The sequence below is a fragment of the Dinoponera quadriceps genome, unplaced genomic scaffold (assembly GCF_001313825.1).
Source record: "Dinoponera quadriceps isolate SergipeBrazil2010 unplaced genomic scaffold, ASM131382v1 scaffold690, whole genome shotgun sequence".
Taxonomy (NCBI): domain Eukaryota; kingdom Metazoa; phylum Arthropoda; class Insecta; order Hymenoptera; family Formicidae; genus Dinoponera; species Dinoponera quadriceps.
In genome coordinates, this window is record NW_014555275.1 from 583,871 (window position 1) to 597,000 (window position 13,130).

Here is a 13,130-nt window from a genome sequence, read left to right on the forward strand (position 1 = left end):
GACTGTACTTTGATTGATCAAGATCGCTCTAGGAAATTATGTAATTTCGTTGCCGGTTCTGACGAGCGTGACGGACCTTTCACATCGACTCGACAATACACAAGCACGGGAGTTGAGATAAAATGTTCGTTAGCGCGTTGTTGCAAAGTGAGCCGCCGCCGGATAGCTCGTGCTATCGTCTTAATTAACCCCGCTGTTCCGTTCGGATATACTTGACACATTTTTATCCGTGAAACGCAACTCAGCTCCGCGGATGTTGTTCCCGGCGTTCTTAAATTTCATCGCTTTATTCGTACCTCCGCTTTTAAATACATCGTTTCACGTAGCGTCGGGGAAACAAAAGGCGGCGAAAAAGAGAATGAAAAGGGGAAAAAGAGAAACAACCGTGTTCATCATATTCGGACGCGGATATAGCTCGAAGTGCGTACACGACACGAACGGCAACAACAAGGTTAAGAGACAAAGCTATCGGAGTTAACGAGCTCTTTTGCCCGGGCTCTTTGAAAAAAAAAAAAATAGAAAGAAAACGTACAAAAGGGCACTGGAAAGTATCGCATACTAATAAACCGCTCAGTATTATATAACTGAAAAAAATTCGGCCGTGTGAGGCGACGGCGGCGCAGGCAGTGAGAACCGCCGCGGGACAAAGAGTTATTGGGGGATATTCGGTGTGCCCCCGGACTCTTTTATTTTTCAAACGGTTGTGCCATAAAACTACAGTGAGCAAGCGAGCGCGCGCGCGCGCGCGATAAAGCCGGCAAACAGATTTCACGCGCGAGCGAATACGTCCGCCTCGCGAACGCGGTGCGTCGATATATCGGCTTCTCGGCCGGGAGGCATTGTTGTTACGGCGAATTTTTGTTGTTGCATCCTCTGCGCCTCCGATGAAACGCCGGTTCCATTATGCGACACACAGCTAACGCGCGCAGACACACACACACAAACACATACACCGGTGCACACGGGGTTGGCTCGCTTTTGGGCTTAATATCTCGTAAGACAACCGTGCGCGTTGCTGCGGTGGTGGGTTGTACCTGCCGTGTTACGTTCAATCAGATGCGCTCCGAATTGCCAGTGGCAAACAACGCGTACGCTTTCCGCGTACATGCGTCGACTACACGGTTGACTACGGTCGCGAGTGTACCGGCGAACGAGCCAAGTCGCTTCGATCGCGTTCGTATCGCGTTGCTTCGTTGTATCGATGAGCTATTAAAGGGATGTTCGAGTAATTCGATCGTACGGCGGAAAGGTGTCGCGAAGAATCGGCGCTCGCGCGTATACACTGAGTTCCGATGAAGCCTTAGCGTTTGCTAAGCCGAAACTTACAGGTCCTTTTTAATTGTTACCGCTGTGTCTGCGTATAATTTGACGCAATATGATATGACGTGGTATGCAGGATGTCGTAATAATTGTTACAGGCATGGGAGCGACGCATTTTTCTCACTTTTCCTCGCTCATTTAGAAATACCTCATTTTTCTCACCTTTAACCCTCCATTAGTCGCAAGTGTATCCAATAGATACACTTTCAAGCTAACGTATCGCCGTTACTATACGGCTCCAAGGTCGAACTCGTTCTTCGTCAATGTATTTTCTTTGTTCTCTTTATTCTTCGCTGTTTTCTATTTACTTTAGTGCTTGGTCTATTAGCCAAGTGCTAATTAAGGAAAAATTATTTCAAGAAGCAGAGAAAAATAATGGGAAAATTAGTGTGTCTGTGAAATGCACTAATTTGCGATCATTTATAGCGATCATATAACTGATCGTACTTTCTTCAAATTACGTAGCAGAATCGATTTTTCACATTTGTCCATCCATAATTCTCGTTTGTCCATCAAGCCAAAACAGATTATTAACAAACAAGTACAAAAGCAGACAATGATCAGCATAAACGCAACTGTTTTCTTTAAATTACATAATGGAATCGACTGTCCACAACTTGATTACATTTGTCCAGTTTTAATTATTGTTTGTCTACCAAGCTAAAACAAGTTATTGATAAACGAACTCAAAAAATGAACAGTGGCCGTTATGAATGTACCTGAGACTCTAGCTTCCTAAGAAGCGGAATGACGTCAGAGAACGTCATACTGATGGCGACATGACGTCAATATAACATTTTCTTACGTCATTCTGCTACTTAGGGTGGTAGAGTCTAGTTTAATGAAAACACAATCAGGTACGTTCATGACGTCATTGCTCGTGTTTTTAGGTTCGTTTATCAATAATTTATTCTAGCAAAATTTCTATATAAATATATTTTTCTCCTCTTCTCATATTTAATCTGTATAATGTGACATATTTTGTATAATATAATCACTTTGTATAATACGATATAATTTAAGTAGAGTCAAATGAACTCAATTTCGGGTTATTTATAACGAACCAATTGTCCTATTACTCTTTTTTCAGCAAAATTGAGATTTTTCGTAGCTTGATGCACTACGATCGCACATACCGCCATGACGTCGAAGATTGATGAGTTTCATGCATAAGTCCACGAACGAAGCATCTTCGCAGCTGATTAAGCCTAATTAGTCTAATTAGCCTAATTATTAACAGATCCTGGCTTTTCGTCGGGTCAACGGTGCCGGTCACTTCCGATATCGTACCGCCCGAGATGCGGAAGCCATTATACGTGTTTTCCAGCTCGCTCGTAATCGCGTTACAAGATTCCTCAGGCCGTAACATTAATGCGATCGATCGCGCCGAGCAAATCGCACGTTCCTCGACGGGGCCTCGAATTATTCGTCGTCCGTGTAGAAAGTGGAACGCGGGCCGAAGTCTGCTTGCTGCTGGAGAAAAGAAGTGGGGGGGGGGAGGGGAGGGGATGGAACGGGTTGAATCGTTAGGAGAAATGAAAATAAATTGCCTGGATAGGTGGGTTCTCCGAGTGGACCGTCGGCGAAGTGCAATTTGAGAAATGGCGCGCGATAAAAATGCACGGTGTTCATTACATCATTAGAGAGGCGGCCGGCCGTCTCTCCGCTTGCCGAAGATTAATGCGTGTTAACTTATCTAACGCGGGATATATTCTGTATCATCGCGTTTTGCCGGGGTACTCTGGAAATAATTAGCATCAGTGTGGATAATCCCCATCCTTGTTCTCACCGGGAGAAAACTGCCCTCCCGCCGGTTTCCGTCGCGATTAATTAATTCGATAGCGGACCACGTGGAAAGAGGAGACGGTTCTCTTTCGTTTCCACGGCGGAGTGAGAAGAGAGGAACGAATTTTAGCGCGCGAGGGAATCAACGTTGCGCAACATACCACGAGTTCGCGACAATAAGCTGCTCGGTGAGCGACGTGAGACCCGGGGTCACAGTCTCGTTTATTCGCTTGAAAACAGAAGAGGCTTGCGCGCCCGTGATACTCGATACATACCCTTCTCTCTTCGCTATAATCTCCTCGAATTTCAAAGTCGAGGACAGTTAGTGAAACTGGAAGGGGAGGTGGGAGGGGGGGAGAAAGAATCCTAGCGACTTCTCTCTTGAACTTCTTTCGCGCGACTCAAGGGGAGAAGACGGATATCGAGAACGCTTTTCTGAGCCGAGTCGAAACGAAAGGGGCCGGGAACGTCGATTTCGAAGAAGATCTATGGATTATTCTTCACAGGGCACCGCGGGCTACAAGCTTCTTTATTTCATGGACGACTTCATATCGGATCAGCTCGTATAATTTAATCTTCAAGGACGAAATTTTATTCTTGGCTCTGCCACGGAGTAGGTAAAGGAACATAAAACACAAGTATGTACTCTTTATCCCTTAGCGGAGAAGAAAAGAAGAAGAGAGACAGACAGATAGACATAACTCAACAAAGGGAAACTAAAGATTGATAATAAATCATCCGAGTTAATAATTCACCGCGACTTTTCGATGTTCAACGTTATCTACTCTATAATCTCGAAGGCACCAACATCTCTTATAAATCATTCTTATAAATTATGATAAAGGAGATTGCAAGAGAGCGAGAGCTCGTAAGAGTATTGAAATATAACGAGGCTTACAGGCGAGCCCGAGTGCAGCGAAAGTAATAAGCCATTTTCGATCAAGCAAACTTTTCAATAATAATAAGACGAGTCTTTGATGCCGGTTATTTTCTCCGCGCTTAAATATTCACTAGTGTTTCGATGACTTTACTTACCTCTCGTAGGGTATATACTGATTTCGATCGAATCGATTTCATTCCCGTCTCTGTGTACGAATATAAATAATCTATGCGAGATTATTGTTCGCTCGATAGCTTTTTGGGACTGTCAAATATTAAACTCAATCCTCGTGTAATACGAGGGACACCTCGTAAAGCCCCTCTCCCTTTCGATTATATATCGCAGTAAAGCAGCCAAGAGAATGGAGAAACGTCGCCTTCGTTAAATAATACGGTAATGTCCAGATTGTAAATTTTACGAGTGGACGCTTGCACCCGTAATCTTTCTTAGCGAGCACGTCGTGCCTGTCTATCGGGGGAAATGTAAAACAGAGATTAATGGACAAAGCCACTTTGACGACGAGATCGATCGGCGCACGAGTCTCTTTCGCCGCCGGCGGGCCTCCGCCACGCGCGATCCATCCGCGTAATGGGAACACCGAAATCACGGGAGAGGGTAGGGGGAGGAGCGAGCTCACGCTTTGTTTGTCGTTTTTCGGCCTGCAAAGCGTGACCCCGTAGGAAGAAGTGTATTACGCCGGATGAGAAGATCGAATATCGATATGAAATTCTCCATTCAGGCCTGTGCTCGTAAGAGAGCAGGAGGAGTGCGCAATTTTATCTACCGGTCCGAAATATGGCTGGATTAAGGTCCCGCGATATTACGAGACTAACCCGACGGTCTCGAAGAATAACGTGTAACACAATGGGGGAAGTTTTGTAGTGTTTTCGATTATATATATATATATATATATATATATATNTCTTTCGCTTTCTCCGAGCACGCGACGAGTTTCAGAGTCGTCAAACCGCGATCGAAGTCGTAAATCATCCGCGCAATTTCTCCATTGTGTAACGTTATCGATATGTCTTTTTAACTGTAAAGAAAAAAAATATGAATCGCACCATATGATAGATAAAATGAAATCTAACGAAAGTTAAATAAAGGAATTAATACAGATTTGCGATATCAAGGTATAATAAAATTGCGCGAAATGCATATACAGAGGAGTTACACGGGAATTTCATATATTTTGCGTTGCCGAGTGTCAAAAAAATTGCAAAATCAAATTCCTTTTTTTTATTTTTCCCGGCACTCGTATTCAATTAGAGTCGTAATGTCTAGTTTTGGTTACACACAGTCTCCGTGGATTAACCCTTTGCGCTCCGCAGATTTTTGGCGCGACGTTGACAGTTCGCTCATAAATATTGTCAGGGTGAGTGAAAAGAATCCATTTATCAACGGTCGGTTACAGTTTGTACGCTGAGAGAAAAAGAAAAATAGTGGTTAATCTCACTAAAATTATAGTCATTTTCAGCGTCGACTGTGTCTTTTTTATTTCTCCGACAAAAAGGTAGCAGTAGCAACATGCATACGAGATTATTATCGCTAACACACTACAGCAGCATTTGGTGCAAAAATAGTTTCCCTAACTATAATTATTTTTCACTATGTAATTATATAGCCGCAAATACTGAACACTTTTCTCCCGGTGTAATTTTCCTCGAGTTTAGCACAGTTTCATCGTCACCACCGACCGAGTTGGCGTGTGCAAAGTGGAATGTCAAAACTCCTTGAGCCAGCAGGCTGAGACGCGGAACGTAAAAGGGTTAATTCACGGTGCGTGTTTCCACGTGTGAGCGAACGCGGTCTCGTTGATCGATCGCGTTTACGCCGGATCGTCGTTGCATCTTAAAGAGAAAACGGCTCGTCGCTTTTTTTGCACCACCTCGACGAAGAGAGCGTGCACGCGGTGAACGAGACCGGTGAAGAGGCTGTCGTTTTTTGCAAAAAGTTATTTCTATATTATCCTCCAGCGAAATGTCCGCTGACGGTCGACGCAGCAGAATGACTTCGGAATTCAATTTGCGAGCCAGCGGCAGCCGCGGGGTTTTAAAACGGCACCGCGCTTCAAAGTGGACACGTAATATCCGCCGGATCGATTAACGGTACACACGACACATTTTATATATCTATATATACATGTATGTATATCTACATAAAAAAGAGAGAATTGGATTTATCACATAACACCACTCGTTTTAAACAAGCTGGATGAAGACTGTCGTAACTGCCTTTTGCGTTCCCGTGATCATTCAACCGCGCGCGCGCCAGCGTAACACGATAGCTTATCGATCAAAATAATATCCGTGAATGTTGCATAGGCGATGGTGCGCTACGTAATAGCCGATAATACAACGTACGCTCTCGAGCCTGTGATTAGGGGCGAACGTTCGTGCAAAAATAAGACCTTATTCATAACAGACATACGTCACGCGGACTTGACGCGTCGCGAAGCTTCATCGAAGCGCTTATCAAACGACAAAAGTCGATAAGGGGGTAAAAATTCCGAATCGTATATTTTCCGAATCGTATATTTTCTATCAACATCGAGATATAAATCCGAGGCCGAACCGCCGGGAGGTAAAAAATTCAGAAATACTGGAACCACTGCATTGGCCTAGTTTCAAGTTAAAAATAAGCGGATATATCTGTCGGGGAGTATGAAATTTTAGAGAAAGAAAATGAGAGGGGGATGCGGAAAATTATACGACGGGAGAAGAAGACCGCTTGGATTACTCATAAATCATCTACGGGCTTTCAGTCCGCTTCATTTTGTCACCCGATCGGGCCTCGTTCCACTTTAGATTGAGATGAATCTCAAGGCGGCACAAATTAAATTCGTGCTTCATTATTCATCGTGGACGGGAGTGTGGCTCCATTAAAAACGTATTAGAGCTGCTTCGGGTACGAGAGCTCGCCGCCGCCGCCGGTAAAAGATCACTCGTCGCGGATCTCTATGGTAGGTGACAAATTTATTAGCGGCCGCGCATTCTCGCAATCGCCGACTCTCCCGCGGCGCATTTTAATCCGCTGAAAATGGTACGTTTATCATTTTCCTTCGCGCCGGCGAATGAATCTGCCGCGGCAGCGATTAGCGCAATAACCACGTCCGATACTCGAGATTATACCTTAGTACGCGCGTTCGATTATACAAATGGCTGGAGAGTTTTTTCCATTATCGATTCGCGCGCGAGCACGAATCGCCGGGCTGTAATCTGTGCGTGAAAGATATAAAAGTCGTAAAAATATCCCCCGTATATCGCGGGCCTGGGTTACAATTTGCGAAATTGAGGCGGATCATTGCGCCGATTGCGCTAGGTCTCTTTACTTAATCGCTACAGCCGCTATATCGCACGGTTGGCGTGGGAATTACGAGATTTTTCGCAATTAAAACGGTGATTAAAAGAGAGGAAGAGAGAGAGAGAGAGAGGAGGGAAGAGAATTGTAACTCGCAAAGAATGACGAAATAAAGTAAACGAAGCGCACGCTTCGTCGCTCCTCGAGTCGAAATTTTAGTTCTGTATTAATTCTGCAAATATAATGACGTATCTGAAGTTTTCAACATTCCATGTGTACATTTAATCTTTATTCTAGATTTCAATCGGCGTTATATTAAACGCGTAATTTATTCAACTGCAGATATAGTATGTGAGATAAGCAAATATTAAATAATATAGATAAATTATATATATATATATATATATATAGGGAATTATAATGGAACAGTAAATTTTCCTTATTGACAATCCTATTATTATTTCTTTTCACTGGCGTTGCAAATTTAAATAGGATTTAGAGATTAAAGAGGGATGAAGAGGAGGGCATTGTAAAGTAAAGTAACAGTTGCGTGTCCAATAATACTGCGCAGCAATCGAGATTTAAATTTAGTTTCGGTATAATAACAATAACTCTGTAGTAAGTAGAAGTGAAAAGAAACATTGGCCGATTCAAAATAAAAGCTGCGGTTCAAAGAGTATTATTAGACACACAAATCAACAAATTACGAGACTTAATTCTAAGACCGGTGTGCATGTAGGAAAATAATATTATTAGACATAACTGTTATCTTTATAGCTTCTTATTAGCTCTTTTAATTTCATCGAAATATCCAACAAAAGAGAAAAGAGAGGTCAAGAATTTCGCTATTCCTTTTATTCATTTACACTCCTTAATTCTTATTAAATTATTAAATATTTTTGTTTATCTTACGTACTTTACTTCAAATAATTTACATAATTAATATATTGCTTAAATTAAAATTAAGAAAGAAAGATTTAATGTAGATTATTGAAATAATGAAATATTTTAATAATTATATATTATTATTATATAATATTATTATATTTAAATAATTCTGAATTGAGACTTTTCTTCGAGATTTAACAGGCAGAAAACGGCAGTAAGTAAACATTTCCAGCATCGAGGTAGGATAATAGCTTGCACAGTGTTACTTTTGGCGATTCTCCATTTCACAAAATTTGTAGGGTCAATGCAGAATTAAAATTTCCACTCGGGATTAATAACGTAACTTTGCGTCTTGACCTACATATCTGATTCGTTCTTCGCTGAACTACTTAGGCGCCGATATTAATTAATATCATACCGTGAGCTAGCGCAGCCGCACACCACCACCGTGACCAACTTTCCACGAGCGCCTTGCGATCTGACGCATTTCGAACTGGTTCGGAAACTAGCCTCGAGTTTCGTAGATATATCATAGACAAGCATCTGCCTTCGGTAGGACAGGAATCTCAGCTACGGACTTTAGTACTTAGACTCCGGTCTGAACTAGTTCTCTCGGTCAGTTTAGAACCCTTTGCTGCCATTTACCGAATACACGTGTCTGTACGGAGCTCCTCTCTCCTAGTTTGACGCGCGAAGAAATGTAACGGGAATGAATCGCTCGCGCGTATCGATCGAGGATTATTCGTCTGTGACGAAACGAGATCTCTCGGGAGCGAAAAAAATCTCGGGACGGAAGCCGCTTTTCCCCGAGAATTTATTCATACGCATCGAATGCGGGGAACATATTGTTATTTGCAAATCTTTATGACCGATCAATCGAGGCGAGGTCGTAACTCGGAGCGACGGTCGAATTCACGCGATTTACTCTCGCTCGGGTCGAGAAACTACTCGCGAAACTCTCTCGATTTCTCGATCCGCGCCGCTGGTAATCTCGAGGAGCTATTCGCAGATACGAAATGCGCGCCGAATGACCAATTAATTAACGACGGCAAATTTCCGGTGCGAGGTGAGATCCATGAAAACCCACAAATCTGCTCGCCTACGTGCGCAAGCGCGAGTTTAAGCACGCTGTTAGACACGAATTAATTGGCCGGAAAAACCAGCCGTACGCTGAAAGAGCCGGCTTACCTCGAGATGGAGAACGGGACGCGCCGCGAAAACGGAATCTCTCGCCATACAATGGCACGATTGCGGCTACTTTTACTCGTTGTCGCGAATTTACTTTTGCAAATGTTGAAGCCGACGGAAAGAAATGGACTGATTGATCCGGCAAGTCTATAGCTTGTTAGATAAAACTGAACGTTACAACTTGACGAGATTCACTCGCGCGGCAAACAGATTCGCACGGAAGCAGTTGTCAACTTAATCGAAGAACGGAGATCGATTTTTATAGATGTTATTTTGCTTATTATAGAAATTCATTTCGTTAATATTACTAAATTTCTTTTGATGACAGCATATTGATAAAAGAGATTATCTCAATAAATATATTTATTGCCGAATAATTTCCAAGTACTTTTATATTTTAATCGTCAAATCATATATTCAATTTTAATTTTATTTAAAAGATTTTCAATATTTTCAAATTTTGTCAGATATTTTTTCCGAGCTATATTTTTTATTGGTTTTGGATATATATAGAAAAAATTTTCTTTGCAGTACCGATAAACCTGCCAAGTTTATCATCAGATATGACTATCAATTTTGTGTATAGTTCTGAAACTTAGCAACTGTAACATAGAAAACTGACCGTTTGTATATCACGGTCATAGATTTGCTAAGCCAGTGAAGTTTTCAGTTGGAACGGCGAATCTTTTTTCCATGTGTCCGATATCGCGACACCTCTCATTGCCAATCTATTAGAATCGGACTTTGGTATGTAACTAACGATGTTATTGATATCGATTATTTAGAATGGATGATGGACGATTTTTTGCCCTTTCTTTCTGTTTTGTGAAAAAACGCGAGAGTTGCACATTTTTCAGTTCGATACAACACGACACGTTTGCAAAATCGATGACGATACATGCGTTAAAAATAAATTTCGATGAAGGGGGGAGACAAACGTACTCGCGTATGATTGTTGAGTATTTGCGGCTGTCGGGACTGCGTCGACGCATTCGACGTGCTTGGAAAATGAACCGAGCGCGATGTAGTCTCTTAGTTTTTAGATTACAAAATGCTTAGAAACAAGATGATTGCTGCGTATAGTTAACCAGAAAAGGTTGCAAAACAATTTTTTGATAAATTTCAGAACGCATCCCGTGTTTAATAAGAGAAATTATTTTTTTAATAATTCGCAGGAGATACATTTTTTTTATTGAATACGAGATGCATTGCGAACTCGTTGAAAAAAAATGTTGCGACATTTTTAAGACTCTTTTAAGATCATACAGCGCGGAGCTATTGGAAAAAATGATTAGATATGATCTCATCAATTTATAAAAAAATCACGATAAATTGTATTCTAAAATTGTATCGTAAAATAAAACCTTATCATGGCTATATAAAACAAAGAAATACTATTTTGTGGACATCCATTTATATCACGTGAAGTATACCCGAGTCGAAAATTTGATTCTACATTAGACCTACAAATACTTGTAGACCAGAGTAAAACATCTCGGAACAACCTCATTTTTAACATCGTTCGTCAGGGATCTATCTAAATCGGAAATATATCCTGCGCAATAGTTATTCAATAATAATGATTCCACATACCTGAAAATACACGATGCATCGTTATCAGCGCCCTGGTGTTCTGCGTTCTGGCTTTCCACCGATCTAGCATTCTGTTCCCGGCTGCTCCGTCGCCCCAGATACTCGTTCGTCGCGCTGTCTCTGACACGGACACTCGCGCGAACACGATTCGATCGGAGAAACAAGTGTTAATTAACGCGATGTCGACGAAAACTCGATTACTTTGCGTGTGACGCGCGGCGTGCTTTCGGCGCGTTTCGCAGAGATGACAAGATGGCCGACGTCGTTTCGTTAGAGCCCCTTGAATTTCGTATTAGAGTACCGTTATATCTCGCGTTCGTGATTCGTCTTAAATCAGTCAGTCAACATCGTAACTAGACACTTGATAAGTCCACGTGGAAGTAGTACGAGTCGATCGAAAACACGTCGTTCCCTAACCGAAAGTTATATACAACACACTGACACACGTAATACCATAGACATAATATATCTAGACCTGATAAGCGGTAAGCGATGCACTTTTTAACTGATTCTCGGAAAGCTTCGTCTCGCGTTGTTTCCAAGATCCCTTGCGCTTCGTCGCTCGCGCGTAGCCAGCGAGCCGCTCGAGTCTCAGAATCGTAACACCGCATATCGTGCCCGTATATGGGGGGGGGAGGGGGGGAGGGAAATAGAAGCGGATTTTTTGTTAAAGAGACTATATTTTTTATTAAATTTTTATTTAAATCACGAATATATTTTCTCACGTCATATATGAGGTATATAGTATATAGTAATAGTTTCTCACGTCACCTATGAGGTATAATTGCTAACGCGTCTTTTTTAAGTAGTATCCCCAGTAGACTTAGTTCACTGATAACGGGAAGGGTTAACGATCGAAAACAAGTATTCACGATTCAAATAAAAATTTAATAGAAAATATAGCATGTTGAAAAAAATCCACGGATCTTCTGATTTTCCCCTTACGGGCCCCGTAGCACGATAATGCAGTGATCACGCTCCTGACTCGAGGGACTCGTCGGCTGCGCGCGGGACGACGAAGCGCAAGGGCAACTGGGAACGCGAGGCGAGTCTACCGAAAAACGGTTGGAAAGTTCGTGCCGCTTGCCGAATTTTAGTCTGTACGTTACGTCTATGCGTAACACTCCGCGTCGCGATCGTGTTCGTCGATCTTCTCGGAACATAACGACGATCGGTTAGCGGGACGCGCGCGAGGACTGTGACAACGGGCAAAAAGTGCACGTCACACTCCGTGAATCGACAAGTGTCATAGCTCGCCAACGGTCGAGCGATTACAACGACTAACACTCAAAACAGTCGTGACTTTCGACCATGGCGGCCAAACGTACTCTCGCGCGTTACAGATTTTTCCGGGAATTTCCGTTGCGTTTCGAGACGTCGGGTGACTCGTACGCTATAGAATACGTGTGTCGATAGGTTAGTTATCATTCTCGTCGAGTGGTTCAAGTATTTCGTCGGCCCTTGAAATGCGTAACGGCCATTACGTTACCGCGCGTTTTTCTGATCGAATCGTCGTGTCCGCGCGAGCAGTCAGTGCCATGAGCGGATATTCGGAGTAACACGGCGAAACACAGGCGAGGATGCTGAATCGGTAAGCAGGATGCTGAGACGTAGACAGCGACATATCGCGTATATCATAGTTTCATTGATCTATATTTATTGCATTATTTTATGTAACAAGAAACATGAATTCAGATGGAATATTGAGACAATCGAATATTAAATAATTCCGAAATGTCTTTTTTTTTAATTCGCGCACACGCACACACACACATGATACAACGTGGAGAGAACGGTAGTAAATAACCGTTTGTATCATCAAAGGTTTATGTAACATTATTACATCTCATGATTTTTTGTTCTTTTAAATTTTACGGAATTTGCAAAATTAATCCTTAGACTATGAGCCGCTCAGAAGCAAGACGATTGCTGTGTGCGGCATGGAGCTAGTCGTTACGATGTAATACTTACGCGCGTTACAACGTTAATAAATGAGGGCGTCTAAAGACGCTGCTCGTACATAGTGATGAGCGTTGAGCGTCGAACGCTTTTAGGCGATGTTTGCACACGGTGACTTTCTTTAAACGTCTATAGGCGTGGTTCGCATTCTAAGGGTTGAGATCACGATTAAGCGAATGTCGTTTATATGCGAGTAACAATAACGAGTTGATAATTG

General features: G+C 42.4%; 1 protein-coding gene across 5 annotated transcripts in view; it reads left to right on the plus strand.

The window, feature by feature from the left end:
- Nucleotides 1–13,130, plus strand: part of LOC106743733 (neurexin-1) — a 305,519-nt gene that overhangs the window by 13,358 nt on the left and 279,031 nt on the right. The gene's annotated exons all lie outside the window — the stretch shown is intronic.